Raw genomic sequence first — 17741 nt, forward strand, 5'->3', positions numbered from 1 at the left:
ACAGGAGGGGCTGAAGTTTCCTTCTGTAGAGGTACCCTTTACTTGAAGAAGCAGGAAGAAAAAAAAAAAAGCAAAACAAAACAAAACAAAAAAACCTTGATGGCAATTTAAGAAACAATAGACTCAACTCGCGCTGCCGGCTTTGCTACTTCAAGTGTCATTTTCCACAACCAGGCAAGTTTTTTTTTTTTTCTTTTTTTTTTTTCCTCCTTCTCTCCCAACCAAAGATGTTTCTTTTCCTTTCAGTGCGCGTAGATGAGGAGGACGCAGGCTGCCGTAGACCGATACACCAGAGAGGGTGGGGGGAGAGGGGAGAGAGGGAAAGAGGAAAGGGGGGGAGGGAGAGAGAGAAAGAGAGAGGAGAGGGAGAGAGAGAGGGGTGGACCCTGCTGGATGGAGATTCTGTTTTCTCCCTGCTAAAATAGAAGTGATTTGCAGGCTTTCCCTATGGAATCCAGTTTGACTCTCCCCAGAGCTAAACACGGGCACACTAACCCCAAAGGGAGGAGGCGGGGCCCGCGGCTCGTGGCCCCGCCCCTCTTTTGCATAACGTCATCCTTCCGCCTCGCCTCGGCCAATCGCGGCACGGGAGCCGGCGGGCTCAGGGCGCCAGGCCACGCTCCCTCATTAACATCCCTCTCCGGGTGGCGTAGGAGCGCCCGCCGGAATAACTCGCGGAGTGGCGAGCGGGGAAGCGCGGAGCTCCGGCGGCCGAGCCCGGAGCCGAGAGATGGGCGTGCGGAGAGGGCAGGGACGAACGGGAGGCGGGCGGTGTCCTTCCCTGGGATTTGAGCTGGAGATCCGCACCCTGGCTGTTGCAGTCCTTTAGCGTTCTTGCTGCGCGGGCAGGCTGCGTCGTCCCAGGTCTGATGCCACGTCCGGCTCCGTCGTCCTAAGACGCCGGGGGCCAAAGTGGAGGAGACGGGAGAGCCCAGGCAGAAAATCTGGACGCGTGTCCCAGGTGCCCACCTCTTCGCTTCGAGGCGGGGTGTGGGATGGAGGACGGGGGTGGAGGTCGGGGCCGGGCGCTCGCGGGGGGTCTCTGCTCGCCCGGAGAGGCTGGGGAACCCGAGCCCGCAGAGGAGGGTGCTGGGCCCTGGACTCAGCCGTGGGGTCTCTGCTCCCCCGCTTCCTAGACGCTTATTCCTCCGCCGCGACTTGAAGGCCGCCTGCGTTAGGCACGGCTCTTACAGGCTCCTTCTTCCTGGCAGCCTTGGAGAGGAAGGGAGGATGGAGAGAGTGATCTCCGTGGGGCTGTGGCAGAGTGCCTTTTAAAAAATTCTCTCAAGTTCACTCCCGCCTAAAGTAGTATTTCTTTTTTTCTGTAGAGTAACTACCAAAGCAACAACATAACCGTGTCTGATTAGTTGGTTATTTGGTACAGGGTTGGGAGGGGTGGAAAATACCCTGTCCAACTTCTGTCCCTAGCCAGAAGGAAAAGCGGGAGGAGAAAAAAGAGGGGGGAGAAGGTGAAAGGGAAGAGAAGGGGAAATCGAAAGAGAAGAGAGCAGAGGAAGACAGGAAAGGAAAAACTGTTCTGCCTCGGGCCTTTTGACGTTTATATTTGTGGCTAAAGAAAATAGCTAGATTTTTCTGGTAGTGCACCCCATCTTTTTTTAGCAGGCTGTAACCTCTAATAAGCACGCAGTGAACTTTGGCTTCATTGCCCTCAAAGGAACTCTGTTGACTGCAGCCCAATCTGCTAAAGACTCATTTAGGAAAACACACAGAGAAACCCTGGCCATCACTGGCTCTTTGATCTAGAAAGGTCCTGGGGTCAGTGAAGGAAAAGAGCACGTGCCCGTGTGGAATGGCAGAAGACAGGCAAGAGGGAGGCTTTATGCTCCTGGAGAGCAGGAAAGTGGAGCCACTCTGGATTCCACACCTGGATGAGAAAGTATGTTCCAGGCCTACAGGACAACTGTCTCCATGGTGCTTTATCTGTGTGTGAGCTCTCACACCATTTGTGCTTCACCTCTTATATGCTGAGGACTCTCTCCCTTGTGCCAAGTTAATGCCATCTCCTCCAAAGCAGCCCTGAGGAAATTGGTCTGATTCATTCAGGTTCCCTATAGCATCTATCAGAATTCCTGGTATACAGTAGGCACTCAGAAAAGTTATGGGGGTGGGGAGAGAGGAGAAAATGTACATCTTTATGGAAGTTAAATGCACATTTGAAACTAGGCCTGCTAAAAACTTCCCAAAGCTCTAGGTTTACCCTAATGCCCCAGGGTCAAGAAGTCTCCAGAGATAATCCCTCCCTCCAGGGGTACCCTTCACATGAGGATCTGAAACAGAGGCTACTTTCCTAACACTGAGACCCAGAAGACCCCAGCATGAGATGCAAGCCTTCCTCTTATCAACTGCTTAAGGCTCCATCCTAGTGTGCAATAAACAGTCTACAGGATCCCAAGTGAGTGTGATGAGGTACAGCGCTACTCCTGGGAAACACACAATAAGGGAAGAGATACTACAGAAGTATCAAGGAAAGGGGAGACATACTCTTTGCAGAAGCAGAATGACCAGGGGACATAGGACAGATAAATATCTGGAGGGACACACAGAATCTAGAAACATCTACAAAGGAGAGATTTGTTGAGGCACCTGAAGCTGTGTATCCCAAAGTGAGAGATTTACACAGAGAAGGAAGATTTCAGCAGCCTAATTCCTGCCCCAGCGCCAATCTCTCCAGGAACTACATATGAGAGAGTCCATTTCACCATCAGACAGGCCAGGGAGAGAAAGAAAAAATAAAAAGAGGCAGGAATCTTTTGATAAGACTAATTTCCTTTGGCTATGCCGAGGCAGCAGATACCCCACCTGGGATGGTGAGCACACTGTACTTTAATGGAGGAGACTGTATTCATCGCTTTTCTTCTGGGTGTCCTTGTGCTCCCAACCTGGCTACCACGTCCTGTAATACTTGTATAAGTTGGAAGGAGGCTAAAAACAAAGTGGAAGAGATATAGCAAGGGATGGAGCACTGGTAATGACACCTAGGCCAGGAGAGTGATAGCTTTTCACGGATATCCTCTGGTGACTATTGAACCAGTAATTTTAACCTAAATAGCTGAATTACAATTGAGTTGCAATTTCTAAACTTTTGGAAAAAGAGTTACTTAAGTACGTTAGAGTCTTCCCCTTATGTGCGGTTAATACCACTTCTCAGGACAAAGCCTGAGAACAGAGGGATGACTGAAGTGTGTGCCCACAGGGGCTCCACCTGTTCTAAGGTGACATCTCCTGTGAAGAGACCTACTGTGTGCTTGTGTGTGTAGCAGTGCTTAGGCCTTGGTAGCCTATCTGTGCTGGACCTTAGCAGAATTTGTAAACCGGGGTCATTAGCACAAGCACCCACGGGAAGGGAGTGATGTGTGCACAGAGGCTTCTTGGAAATGCATGCTTCCAGGCCTTGTCGAGCTGCACAGAACCAGAGCTCTGGTGTTGGTGTCTGGGACTGCGCACAACATTTAAAGGTATTTGGAAGCTCTTGATGAACTCTGGCTCTCATCCCTGTTTCTGTCCCAGAAATCGCCCCTCACCTTCGCTGGAATTGTCTGGGAGCCAGGCAGGAGGATAAACCCTTAGGGACTTGGAAGTGGTGGGCGGGGGAGGGGGGGACACTCATGAGGAATTAAAAACATGCCACCAGTTTTATCTGAAGGAGCCACTGGAGAGGCCTGCCGTCCCTTGGCGTGAAGCCTTCCGGCTGATCCCTGAGTTTCTTTGGTGGGCAGGCCAGTGTCCCTGGAGTCCTCATCCATTCCTACCTCCGGACTGCCCAGTTCCCAGGGTCCTCGCGCTGCAGGGAGCTCGGCCTGCGGGCAAGCCCGCCCTCTCATACCAAACCTTCTGGGCCACCCCAGCCTTCTGGAGGCACAAAGGAGGCGATTCCCTTTCTTGAAGGGCATCAGCCGCCACGATACTTTACAGGCGATCAAGTAGAAACACTCCCGTCCTTAGCTTCCCCCAAAGAGAGAGAGAGAGAGAGAGAGAGAGAGAGAGAGAGAGAGAGAGAGAGAGAAAGACCGAAGGAAAACAACCCACATAGGTCGGGAGAGAGAGTATCGGCTCGGCGCGGCCGCCCCCACCAGGCGAGTCTGAGGACTTGGCCCTTGGAAATTCCCTCCCTTCTGCTGCCTCCGGCGAGGCCGCGCCCCAGGAGGGCGCACCTGTCGGGGAAACGCCCCTCACCTTTGCTGGAATTGTCTGGGAGCCAGGCAGAAGGACAAACCCCTCCTTCGGGGCTTGGAAGTCGGGGAAATGGGGCTACAAAGCCCTCAGGCACCCACTCCCTCACCAAGAGTCCAGCAGGAGAGGACAGAGCCCCAGCCTGGAGTCGCAGGTTGGCAGAGGAGGGGCTGAAGCCCAGACGCTGTCCTGAGAGGGCCAGGGGCTCCCTGGAAAGAGGGCCCGGTCCGCTCCCCACGCCGAAGGGAACGGCCGAGCCGGGGGACCCACAGACCAGAAGCTTGTCCTCCGCGACCCGCGCCTGCAGCGCTCCGGAAGTGCGTCCCAGCAGCGGGCCACAGCTTCGCCGGGAACTCCGGCTCTGATCCCTGTTTCCGTCCCAGAAATCGGGCGAAGGTCCCACTCCTACCGTAGTCTAAGGGACACTGCCAGATCCTGGAAGTTCACCATCCCAATAGTACAAACAGGGAAACTGAGACCTGGACGGGAACAAAGACACCTACCATGGGGGCACAGGCGGTAGAGAGCGAGCAAAAGGCACCACAGGGCTCTGGGGGTGCTTAGAAGAGAGTTTAGTGGGCTTTGGATCCGAGCCTGAACCAGCGGTTCCGACAAATCTTTTCAGGAGCTGCCTGAGGCCCTCTTGGGTTTCCCCTGGGGCGGTCCCAGATAATAATAGAGCCCATTGGTTGAAGGCTTAACGGTCGCGAACTCACTGAATTTCCACCCAAGAAGACAGACAAGATCACTCCCATTTTACAGGTGAGGAAACTGAGGACCTGGGAAGGAAGTAAGAAAAAAATTGCCCACGACCACAAGGCGAGCAAAGTTCCCAGGCCAGAATTTCTCTGAGTCCCGTGCCCGTAACCTCGGAGTCCAAACCATTCACCCAGCAGCTGCGCAGGATCTCCTACCCCTGTGTGCTGGCGGGTCCCTGAGTGCTGCAGCCCCGGGATCCAGGCTGTTTGTCCCAAACGACTCTCGCCGTCGCTTCTGGAGGGCAAAACGGCGGAGCCGAGTGAGCCCTGAAGAAGACTAAAAAGTCCTAAAGAAGGCGCGGGCTGAATGTGCGTTCATGCAGCCTGACACCCCTGCGTTTCCCGCTCACCCGCCAGGACCGGGCACACTGGGCGCGCTGGCTCTGGGCCTGGCTGTCACATTCACCGTGCGACCTCCAGTCCCCCTTGCTTCCGGTTCCAACTGAAGTCTTAGCGCTCACGGGCACAAACATGCCAGGGGGAGTACCCTAAGCCCGACTGTGGGGTGCTCCGTGGCACCTACCAAGAGACTGGAAAGTGAACACCTGCGAGTGTGCGGTGCCTGAGGAGGAGCCTCCGCCTTAGCGCGACTCTTAAGTCGTTGTAAGTCAGGAAAATAAGGTTAGGGATAGAATCTCATAAAGCTTTAAGTCCAAGGCTGCCCCAGAATATGGCCATGCCCAGAGTCCCTTGACCCAGAGATTCCCCAACTTCCACCCCATCCCTTCTCCCTCAAGAGAAGGGAAGCTAGGCTAGGTGGAAAGAGCTCTCCAACCGTTTGGAAATCAGCATCCTTTAACTAGTACAAACTCAGGTGGAATAAGCCTGGGCCTGAGATTTGCAGGGTAGAAAGAAGGCCCGTCTATTTTGGGAAAGCCGGGAAAAGGAAGAGGGAGTTGGAGAGATTAGCTTGGGCCTGCTGCCCTGAGGCCAAAAGTTTTCTCGCAATTTCGTTTGAGGTGCAACGTGCAGGGTATATGTGCAGGCTGTGTACCTTGAGGGTCTCGTTTGCCACTTTTGTTTGGGAGATGCTTACAAATGTGAGCATGAAGGAGGGGGGTCAACACATTTGGGGGTCTGTGCAGTAGGTGTGTGCTGGAAAGTGACAGCGCACACCTGGCTGCACGTGTGCTCGGGTGTTTCGTGAAGTGGTGCTGCGCACAAGCAAGAGCACACATGCACCTACGTGGGCAGAATGTGCAGGTATCATGTCAAAATGGGCAGTTTGTGCGATGGAAGTTTGTGTATGTTGGGTAAAGGCATCGTGCAACCTATGCGTGAGCCTGGGCTCACGCGAGGGTCATGCGTCCACGTGTCCGTGTAAAATGTGGCAAAGAAACCCTAAAAATCTAGGTTCAGTGAGGGCAAAGTAGCAGGCTGGATGCACACGGAGGATCCAAGGGCAGGCGTGGAGACTGCTGGTCTCTCGGCTTTGCAGAGAGCCTCTTGGAGGGCAGGGTCATAAGGCACGCCTGGAGGCCGGAGACCAACCCCACATCAACTCCCGGCACGAGAGGCCCACGCACTGTGCAGACCGAGCTCGGAATGGTCTCTGCTGGACAGTTCCACACTCTTAATGGTTCCTGGAGGACACTTTCGGATTGTTGATGCCGTGTGTCCTGAAAGAGACGCTTCCAGGCTATTTGCTTATGTTCGCCTTCTCTTTATCGCCTTCATTATTTGAGGGCTCCGGTGCAGACCGTGCCAAACCTACTATGCCGCTCCTGCCCCACTTCGCGTCGGCCCCTCTAGGAGTGCGGGGATGCAGACGCCAGAATCTCCCCCTAAAGTGGAACCACAGCGCCATCTCGCGATCTTCTAGCCTCTCTCTGGTCAGGGCTACCAAAGGCTGGAACCCTCGTGGTCCATCTAAATCCCCTCTACTGGTTTCTCTTCCCTGTAGCATCTCCCTCTCCATAGAGGCTCAGCGTCCCCAAACAAGCCTGTTGCTACCCTTGTGCAGCACCATGTGTCCCCACGTCGCCTAGTGAAGCTCTGCGCACCGTGTGGTGGCCAGAGCACATGTCACCCTTTCAGAATCGTCCAAGGCACGTGTCTTCCCCTGGTTTTCCTAAGGCTCACATCAAATTGGCCAGGAAATGCTGTTTAAACATCTTTCTGCCTAATCAGGGAGCTCCTCAACAATGGCTATTGATATTTCCCCAATATCACTAAGACATAGTATTGTATTAGATACATATTATAGAACATCTCAGGTAATGTACCATAGTAAGCACTTAACTTAGATTGTCTTCCACTTCCGCTGCAAAACGATGAAGTGGGCACTAATGTTATTTCCCATTTTTCAGGTGAAGAAGCCCTGGCTAGCAAAAATAAGTACCTCGACAAGGTCACGCGGCGGAGCTGAGCTGGGCTGCCTGTCTGCTTTCATAGCCCCATTGCCTTAACCTCTCTTCCTGCAGACTTGTTCAGTTCTGTATCCACAAGTGCTATCCATAGGCCAATCAGAATGGTCACTCACACATTTGTGAATAAACAAACCATTCCTCATTTAGGTGCTTTTTGCTTTAAGAGAATTGGGCTAGGAAAAGCATAGTAATTAACAGACCCCTTAATTCAAATGCCATTTCAGTGATTAATCTCACTACTCACTAGCTGGGTGACTTTGGTCAAAGGATCTTCTCCTCACTTCCTGTATTTGTAAGTAGGTTTACTGAAAGGATTAAATGAGGGGCAAATGTGAAGTTCTTGATGTAGCATCTCACAGTCTAGTCGTCCCCTCAATAACTACAATAAACAAAATATAATTATTGATATTTCATTAAACTAAATTAGAAAAGACACAGTCTACCTTTCTCACAATTCTCTGGAATTAAATAAACTTATTATTTTATCATTTCCATCTTGGATGTGAATTATGTGATGAAATATATTTGCTTGCTGGTGGTTGAGGTGTTAATGTTAACCCTGCTTTGTTATAAAACTTTAAGGGGCAGAGGGGAGGAATATAATTAAACAGCAAGTCAGCAGATTTTCCTCTCACCATTTTTTCCTGTTTGTAGGTTTGCCAAGAAAGACTTAAAGACTATAATAGGGCTTGCTATTCTGGAAAGTACAAAGTTATTTTTTTAAGTTAGGAGAGACTGTGAGCTAGTTTAAGTCTTTCCGCACTTGAAAACTTTTAATGTTACTAGTACATTACAAGTTTAAAAATACGCATCTCAGCAAATATTTGTACCCAAATAAAAGAAACAAATAAAGTTTGACATACTCCAGTATTTCAGATATTTAAAAAGGCTAAGTTTTACAAGTTTAGAGTTCCTTGCTAGCACAAGGACCCAGATTCAATCCCTGGTACCGCATGCTGAGCCAAGGCCCCCAAACCAGGTGTGGTGGTGCACACCTGTAATCCCAGTGCTGGGAAAGCTGAGACAGGAGGATCACCACTGGTCAGAACTACATAGCAATGAAAAGAAACGTTTGTACTAATATTGTTTAGACAAGCTGTCATGTCTACATCTTGTCCTCTGAATAACTACTACGAAGTTAACAATATAAAATGCGTGAATTATTATAACTGTCCTACTACCTGTTTTGAAACTGTTTCATTAGTATTTTATCTTTTTTCTCATTAGAAGGAATGAAAAATAAAAAAGAACTGCGTAGCAAGACCCTGTATCAAAAAAAAAAAAAAAAACCTTTAGAGTCTCCTTCTAAAATCATCCACTAAACAATTACTTCTATTAGTAATTTGGGTTAAAATGAACTTTCCTGCCTGACAAGGTTATACATTTCCTACTCTTGAGTTACTTTCAAAGGAGTACTGACTGTATAGTTACATCATAGATGCATGATTTCTCTAATAAAATCCCCCAAAACTATAAATATGCCACCCCATTTATCTGCTCCATCATCCATTCTAGAAACTGCACTGTAACCACAATGTAGTTTACTTGTACCCGCTTTTCATTCTGTGCAATGCTACTGTACAGAGATTGACAACACAGACTTACCTGCAGCAATTGAATGCATTCAGAGTTTTATTGTATAGCTGACCATTATTTTATTATCCTTGATCAGGGATTTGATTCGTATTAATAGCATGAGACATTAGGCTTTCTGACCATTGAAGGATCTGTTCTCTTTTCTTTTTTAAAATTCCTACTCTGACGGTTAGTAGGGGCACTCACCAATACTCTGGATTTTCTTCTTCCACCAGTTGCGTAGTGAGAAAGAGGTGCTCTGATTCCCCCACATTTAGATGTGGCTCCGTTACCTGCCTTGGCATATGAGGAAGTGACAGAAGTAACACGTGCCATTCACAGCAGAGCCATGATGAGCCAGTGTGTACATCCCCAGATCTCCTTCCTTGGACAACAGGGATGGATTTCTTACAGCCCTGATACTCTTTGCAAGATGCTGTAGTTGTTCTGGAGTGGAGACCGCTGCTGCTCACACAGGCATTTAGCATTTGTGGGAAATTATTCTTGGTTAGGACCAAGCCTAGCCTTTCTGGACTAATACACTTAAGTACTTAGGAGGGCACTTATCTTTACTTTTCTTTTTAAATAAAGTAAGAAAATTCTTCTCTGAAAGCACTCAACTAGAAATCTAAATCTCGTGTTTCCAGTCAGTTCATACATTTGGTGCAGTTTAAAATATCATTTAAAAACTCTACAACGAGGTCAATTAAGACTCAGGACATATGAGAACTTGTACTGTAACATCATGTAACTCAGTAGTGTCCCAAATTTTCTGATCAAGGAGATTATGGGGCCAAAGAGGAAAGTGATCAATGATGTAGAGTGTGTCTAAGGAGAGTCACATGGAGAGAAAACATTCTCTCAGGCTTTCACAGAAAGCACACTGGCCAAGCAATGGCCGTGACTCATCCACATGGCTGACACTGACAAAGATTCTACAATCTGAGGTACAGGATCTCAGAATAAATCCTGAGGGGATTTCACTGACTTTATCAGATCCAAAAGCTACAACTCTTGTTGCGTAGGTCCTGCTTCACCTTGGTCTTAATCATCCAGCAGAAAAGTATATAAATGAAGTAAAGCCACAGTGTTATGTTGAGCTGTAGGGGAGGCTTGTCAACAATTTCTGACATTGCCAGTGAAGCAGAAGACCCAATACTATTATGGACTACTGGACTCTTTTAGAATATTTTGCTGAGTTAACACACCTATAATATTCAAATAACGGAACAAAACAAAAAAGGGGATACAGATGAATGTCCATTTTGTATCTGAGTATTCAAAGTGGTTAGGATAGATATATAGTTACATTCTCTTAATGAATAGAGGGATTTGTTGTAATAATGTTTGTAAATAGGATATCAAGTCCGCATCTTGTACAGCAAATAACCACTAGGAAGAAAGTATGCAATGTGTTAATTATTGAAACTGTCCTACCAATTTGGTTTGAAACTGTCTCATTGCTATTTGTTTCTCAATAAAATTATGGAAATAAATAAATAAAGCAGAATCAGTGTTATAGATGCTTCTGTGTGCTGTATCATTATAAGTGACATATTTAAAATTAATGCTAAAATCCTTTTAGTCAATAGTGTAAGCTATATTTCAATTCAGTTCTTAAAATATGAGCCAACACTGTAAATAACCAACAGCTTTTCAGTCTACTAAATAAAATCATTGAAACCTAAAAAATAAAAAAATAAAAAAACACCTCTACAACGAGGAAAACAACTAACATTTAGAGACCATTAAGAAGAAACTCAAAATTATAGCTACATCTCTACAGGAATGCTCAGCAGGGTGCTCTGCTTGTCTGTAGGTCCATCTCAGGTGCCCCCACAAGGGTACAGGCACAGCTGGCCCCTGCAGGCGAGCCAGGGAGCGGCTTCTCACCAGCACCCAACTGCACTGGCACATGCGTCTCAGACTTCCCGATTTCTAGAACAATATGTTGTTTCAGCCAGCTGGTCCCTGATACTTTCTAACAGCAGGTTGAGCAAAGATTTCTGGAAAATAAAAGCAATTAGGCCAGGGTACTGAGACCATTGCTACTAAGCCAGAATTTTGAGGCATTTAAGTGGTACTAGTTTAGGTGTTGAAGTCACAGTCTAATCTTCCCGGGTTTCCATCCTGAATAGTATTTGGTGAAATTCTCTTTTATGTTTTCCACAGTGATTCCCCCTTAACTGCTTCTTAGGCAAGATAGACAGTAGTTCTTTCTATAATCTCAAAATTTTAAAATACGGGACTCTGCAGGAAAATGAGCATATAGCTTTGGAGCTATGTAAAAATGCTTTGTCATTTTTCTACCCAAGGCGGAAATTTGCTTCTGTATTGAAGAAGTGTTCTCTTTAGGTTTCAGTATCTGATCACCTTAGGGAATTTCTGTGAATTTTCAGTAAAGTTTTGTGAGAAAATATTGATTGTATGACAAGTGCCATATGGTAAAAGCATTGCTATCTGTTCTTTATCCTTGTAGACACCACTGATTGCCAGGAATAATACTACTACTTTCATTTAGATAATAAGTTAAAATTGACAAAGAAATTTCACATGATTTATTGCTTTGATTCTTCGCAACAAACCACGCAACTGACATTTCTTCCCTGTTTCAGAGGAGATGAGCAGAGATTGAGATTTGCCTATGCCAGCTGGCTGGTAAGCGGCCGCTTCTGCCAGCGCCTCCGGAGCTACAGCTACCTCACAGCTACCTCGGTCATCACGAAAGCTGTCTGCAGCTTTTCGTCAGACGTGGCCAGTGTCAAAACAGTGCTACAGGCCACTCTTCTGGAAATATTCCTGAGCATATATTCAGCCTTTGATGATAACTAGGAGCAGAGTTCTTTACCAGTATGCAAAGAGTTTAATGCGACCAAGTAGTTTAAGCCACTGAGAATTTGTGGTTGCTTGTTTTTGCATCTTAAATTAGCCTGTCTTTACTGGTAGTTTCCTAACTCAAATTTAAGTCCTCTATAAAACCAAACTGTCTCTATGGACTCGATACACTTAAACTTGATTACACACATTTAAATTGAAATAGTTAAAGAGAAAATAATATCCTAGATCATTCATGTTTTTAAGTTAATTTTACTGTTACTTAACAATGCACACATATAAGACTAGGGATAAATTTTTACACATATCATTATTAAACAACTGTGAAGTCAAATTCCAAAGGAAACGAAAAAGAACATCTCACTAAACCAAAGATTTATAAATAAAATAAACTATGCTTGATTCTATTGTCTTGATAAAACTAAAATACTGTCCAAATAACAACATGGTTCTGAATTCAATAAAGTCAGTTCTTGAAGTTATGTCAGCCTAGATGATGTTGTCTGAAGTGGCTCAATTTTTCTACCACTTTTCTCTTTTTCTGAACTATGACAACTAATTAATTCATATTATTAGGAAAAGTTTCAATGACTCAAACTACTTCTGCCCCTTTCCTGTCAATGTGATAGTTTAAGAACCGCCGTTGGTGCCAATAAACACTAAATTTTGAGCTTAGCAACTTCATGCCAATGATTAGTTTTAAGGTAATTGCATAGATGAGTTTATTTTCAACTTTGTAAAATTAAAATGCTTACATAACCTAGGAACAGTGGTGGCGAACCTATGGCACACGTGCCTCAGAGGGTTGTTCACATCCCTGGAAGCTCCAAAAGGTTCGCCATCACCAACCTAGGAGCATCCTACTTTCAAAATACACTTCAGGTGCTATTTAAGTGAACATTTGAAAAACTGATTAGAAGGGCACATTACATATTTTACCACCATTAAGAATACTTTTTTGGGAAGAGCAGCACAAGTACTCCAAGGGATACCCACCCTACCACTTGGATGCTGAGTAACCTTGGGGCTACTTGCTTAACACCTCTGTGCTTCAGCATCTCATTTATTCAGCATAGCAATCTTATCTTAAAGAGGACGGAGTGAATGGCAGAGTCTATTTCAATATCATGCTTTGGGGGATTGATATTCATTTTCCTGCTAGGCTGCAGCTAGACTGTCTGTCTAGCTTCCTTTGATGGGAGCCATTTCCTGACATAGTCCTATCTATGTCCCCCACATAATTTGCCCTCTTCTCCTTCCCTATTCTGTGGCTATACAGAGGATTCAGCATGGGAGTCCAGGAATCCAGGGCAGAACTTAGACAGATCTCTCTCTCTCTCTCTCTCTCTCTCTCTCTCTCTCTCTCTCTCTCTCTCTCTCTCTTCTCTGGGTGAAGGTCCAGATGGCAAATCGGGCTTGGTGTGCCTCAGTCTCTGCCCCGACCTCGTCACCATTGCGGAGGGAGAGCAGCTTGGAGGCATGGAGATATGTAAATGAATGGGCATGTTTGTGCTCCAATAACACTTTATTTATAAGAAAACCAACCAGAATAGTAGGCGACACGACCCAGGAGCTTCCTTATGCTGGAGGATGCTCGGGGGTCCCGGGGTGGGAGAGGTCTGAGTTCCTAAATGATGCTATGAGAAAACACTATATAAGCACGAAATCAATGTCTATTGCATTATTAAAATGTAAAGAGTAGCTTTTTCTGTCTCTTTCTGGAGTCCAATATGTCAAAGCGAGGACATGGTGGGTCCTCTGTTGCAACATTCCGGATCTCCTTGGGTTTTTCGGTGGGAGCCGTGATCAACTGTGTGGACAACACGGGAGCCAAAAATCTGTATATCATCTCTGTGAAGGGGATCAAAGGATGACTGAACAGACTTCCCGCTGCTGGTGTAGGTGACATGGTGATGGACGCAGTGAAGAAGGGCAAGCCAGAGCTCAGGAAGAAGGTGCATCCTGCAGTGGTGATCCGACAGTGGAAGTCGTACCCGAGGAAAGATGGGGTGTTTCTGTATTTCAAAGACAATGCAGTGCAGGGGTCATAGTGAACAACAAAGGTGAAATGAAGGGTTCTGCCATCACAGGGCCGGTGGCAAAGGAATGTGCAGACCTGTGGCCGAGGATTGCATCCAATGCAGTCAGCGTTGCATGAGCTGCATGTGTCTATACAAAATAAACAGCTGTTGGCAGGTGTCAAAAAAATAATAAAATAAAATTTAAAGATTGGTTTAACAATAGGCTACCCTGATGTGAAACCCAAGAACACAGATACTTTCTTACAAATGTGGCACTTCCCGTTTTTCCCTCTAGTCCCTTTAAAGACAAGGATTGTGGGTTTATTCTTCTGTTTATCCCATTATTGAGCCTTCCAATTCATATCAGGGAAATAAATGAAACCCCATCAGATAAATAATCTTGCATATGGGAAAATTAATAGATGCAATGTTTGTGACATTTTAAGTTGTCACTCTCCTCCTAGTATCCTAGTTAGCCAGAGACATGGGACAGTAAGATTATTTTCTTTTCTTTTTTCTTTTTTCTTTTTTTTTTTTTTTTGGTGCCAGGGATCAAACTCAGGACCTTGCACTTGCCAGGCCAGCACTTATTATGCTGAGCTATCTCCCTGGCCCTTATTTTCTTGAATCAAGCAAAAAGAGCTTGGCAAATTGGTCTGGTTTATGTGGACAGGTCATCCCCTGAAAGAATAAGCTTCCAGAGCCCTTGAAAAATCACTACTAGTCTTGGCTCAGCCTGTCTTCCGCCCACCTGACACAGCACCATGGTGGGTTGGTACTTTCACCCCTAAATCTATAGCTAGAAAGCCTGAGACCCCAAGGGGTTAAAGAAATTTTCTGGAATGATATGTTGGAAGCTGGACTTTCCTTGCTACTCAGCACTGGACTGTACCACTTCTAGGAGCTTATCAACCTTTCCTATTTAAAATGTATTTGTTGGGGAGCAATTGACCTCACACTAGCAATTTGCCACCACTCTAAGTAAGTTTCACTGAGTTTCAAATTTTCCCATTACAAAAAGAAAATGAGAAAAATATGTCCTAGATACCACAGAGAAAAATGCTTCATTGTCTTAATTGCCTTTCTAGTTCAATAAAGGAAGGCATTTAATTATTTCTGAACTACATTCAAAACTCTCTCTCTTTCTCTCTCCTGTGTGTATCTCTCTCTGTCTCTGTCTTTCTCTCTGTCTCTGTCTGTCTGTCTGTCTGTCTGTCTGTCTGTCTCTGTCTCTGTCTCTGTCTCTGTCTCTGTCTCTGCCTCTCTCTCTCTATTCCCCTCTCTTACTCTCCTCAGGTGTGTTAACCAAACTTGTACAAAACACTTCTCAAGAGCTTATCAAGCATTTGTTGAGCACTTTTTATATGCCACTGACTATTCTAAGTTCTTCCCAATGATGACCTAATTTTTTCTTCTACAGCAAATCTATAAAGGAGACAAAATGGTTATATTATCTCTAATGGACGAGGAAACCAAGATGCACAGGATGAGGTCTGTAGGTGACACGTGGTGAGTCAGGCCATCCCTACGGTCATACTACTCTCTTCATGCCACAGTGCTACCCCTGAAGAGTGGCATGGTTTGCACTTTGAGATGCTCCTTTCTGAGAATGCTGACAAAAGCAATGCAGAAAAGCCACCCACAAGGCCCGCACGTAGCTCCTAAGGGCCATCCAGGACCTACCTCCAGCACCTGGGAATCGAGGACAGTCATCTAGAAGCTGTAGGGTCAGGGTACAGCTGGTCTGGATTCCTAAGCAACCTGAGGCAGAAGTTCTTGCTGGTGAGCATGGCTGCCCTGGACCCTAGACGGGCTCCCCAACGCTCAGTCCCCTTTAGCTACTTCATGCTGTTCATGAAACTGCAGGGAAAAGAAATAACTGCCTTGTGATCTACCCTTCACTGACATCATGATGATGATGATGATGATGATGATGATGATGATGATGATGATGATGACGACGACGATTATGATGATGATTTGTGTGTGCGGCCAGCTCAGCCCACCCTGGAGGCAGGGCTGGCCCAGCATGTGATGCCAGGGATGGAACACTGGTGTTATTTTTGTCTCTTGACTTTTCTAGAGAAGGAAGAATGGTAAGGCACAGTATTTCTACACTGGGCTCCCCTTATCTGTACAGGAAATGCTCTAAGACCTGAGGTGGATACCTGAACCACAAAGTACAGATCCCCATATATACCAGGTTCATGTCTATCCATATCAATGTATGACAAAGTTAAATTTGTAAATCAGGCACAGTAAGAGATTAATAACAATAACCAATCATGTAATAGAACAGTTATGAGACTCTACTACAGTAAAATTTCCAGCATCAAGACTCTTACATTTGGGGGCCACTGTTAAATGAAACAGGTGTTACTTGAACACAAGCACCCTATACCACAGAAGCCAATTGGATAACCTACATGGTTACTAAGCAACCATGGAGTGGGTACCACATAGGGCACGGATATGCTGCATAAAGGGATGAGTCTCATCCAGGGCAGGAAGGAACAGGATGGTGTGAAATTTCATCACGCTTCTCTGAACACTGTATAATTTAATACTCACAAATTGTTTATCTCTGGAAGTTTCCACTTAATACTGTATCTTCAGACTGTGGCTCACCAAGAAAACTAAAATCATGGCATGTGCAGGCCGGCCAGATTGCTCAGTGGACTAGAGCACCTGCTTAGGCAGAGCACAGTGGCTGGGGTTCAATCCCTGGCATGCAGTGCCGGCCCTGCCCCTGGGGCCTGCTGAAATGGCAAATGAGACTGGGTGTGGTTTCGTGCACCTGTGATCCCAGTGCTTGGGAGGTAGAAAACAGAAGAATCACTTCAAGTCCAATCTATGTAGTGAAACCCTGTAGAACCTGCAGACCCTGTGCCAAATACATTTTTTAAAAATGGCACATGTAACCATGGGCAAGGAGGGGCTACTGTAAAATCAAAAACTATCAACATATGTAGCCAGGTATGGTGGCACACGCCTGTTATCTCAGCACTCAGGAGGCTGAGGAAGGAGGATCCTCACAAGTTTAAGGCCAGCCTGGGCTACAAAGAAAGCTCAAGGCCATCCTGAATTGGATAGTAAGACCCTGTCTCAAAAAAAAAAAAAAAAAAAAAAAAAAGACCTGTAACAATCTGCAGGTCTATTGAAAGAAGCAGTTCATGCATAAATTTTTTTCACTCTTTTTTTTTAAATTTTAGTACAAGATCTTACTACACAGATCGGACTCATAGTGATCCTCCTGTTTTCAGCCTCCCAAGCCCTGGGATTATAGGTGTGTGCCACCACACCCAGTCTCAATCGAGGTCTCAGTACACACCAGGCGCAGGGCTGGCGCTGGCACAGCATGCCATGGATCAAACCTTAGTTTCTGTGCTCTGCCCAAGCAGGCGCTTTAGTCTGCTGAGCTATCTGGCTGGCCCTATTTTTAACTTTTTTTTTTTTTTACCAATTTTGCATATTTCTTTGTCTCTGGTCATCTGAACAACTAATTTGAAAACAGCAATGTGCAATATAACAACCATATTGAATTTCTATCATTTGGTTTAGTGAAATTCTGTATTGCTTTTGTTTTATTTATTTTACTATTTTTATTATCTTTGAAAAGAAAAGGACAAACATTTCTTGTGTGATGGATGGCAGCATCCAAAAAACACCTAACAGCAAACAAAGTAGTGAAGAGATTCTGAAGTGTGCAGCCACACTAGCAGGAAGGCAGCGCTGCAAGCTGTCCGCAAGGACCTTGCACTCGAGAACGGGTAAAATGAAGAACACCTTCTATATTCAACCAAAAGGTCCTGTAATTCAAGTTAATATTTTTGTTTTGTTTTTATAAAAATATATGTCAGGAATCACACTCAGAATCTTGCACTTGACATATGAGAACTTGTACTGTAACATCATGTAACTGAGTAGTGTCCCAAATTTTCTGATCAAAGAGATTATGAGGCCAAAGAGGAAAGTGATCTATGATGTAGAGT

The 17741-nt window shown here is 45.8% G+C and overlaps 1 pseudogene; it reads left to right on the plus strand.

Moving 5' to 3' along the window:
* Positions 1-13458: 13458 nt before the first annotated feature.
* On the plus strand, positions 13459-13886 carry LOC101580845 (annotated as a pseudogene).
* The last annotated feature ends 3855 nt before the right edge of the window (positions 13887-17741 follow it).

This window comes from Octodon degus, unplaced genomic scaffold (assembly GCF_000260255.1).
Source record: "Octodon degus isolate 3935 unplaced genomic scaffold, OctDeg1.0 scaffold00029, whole genome shotgun sequence".
NCBI classification, from domain to species: domain Eukaryota; kingdom Metazoa; phylum Chordata; class Mammalia; order Rodentia; family Octodontidae; genus Octodon; species Octodon degus.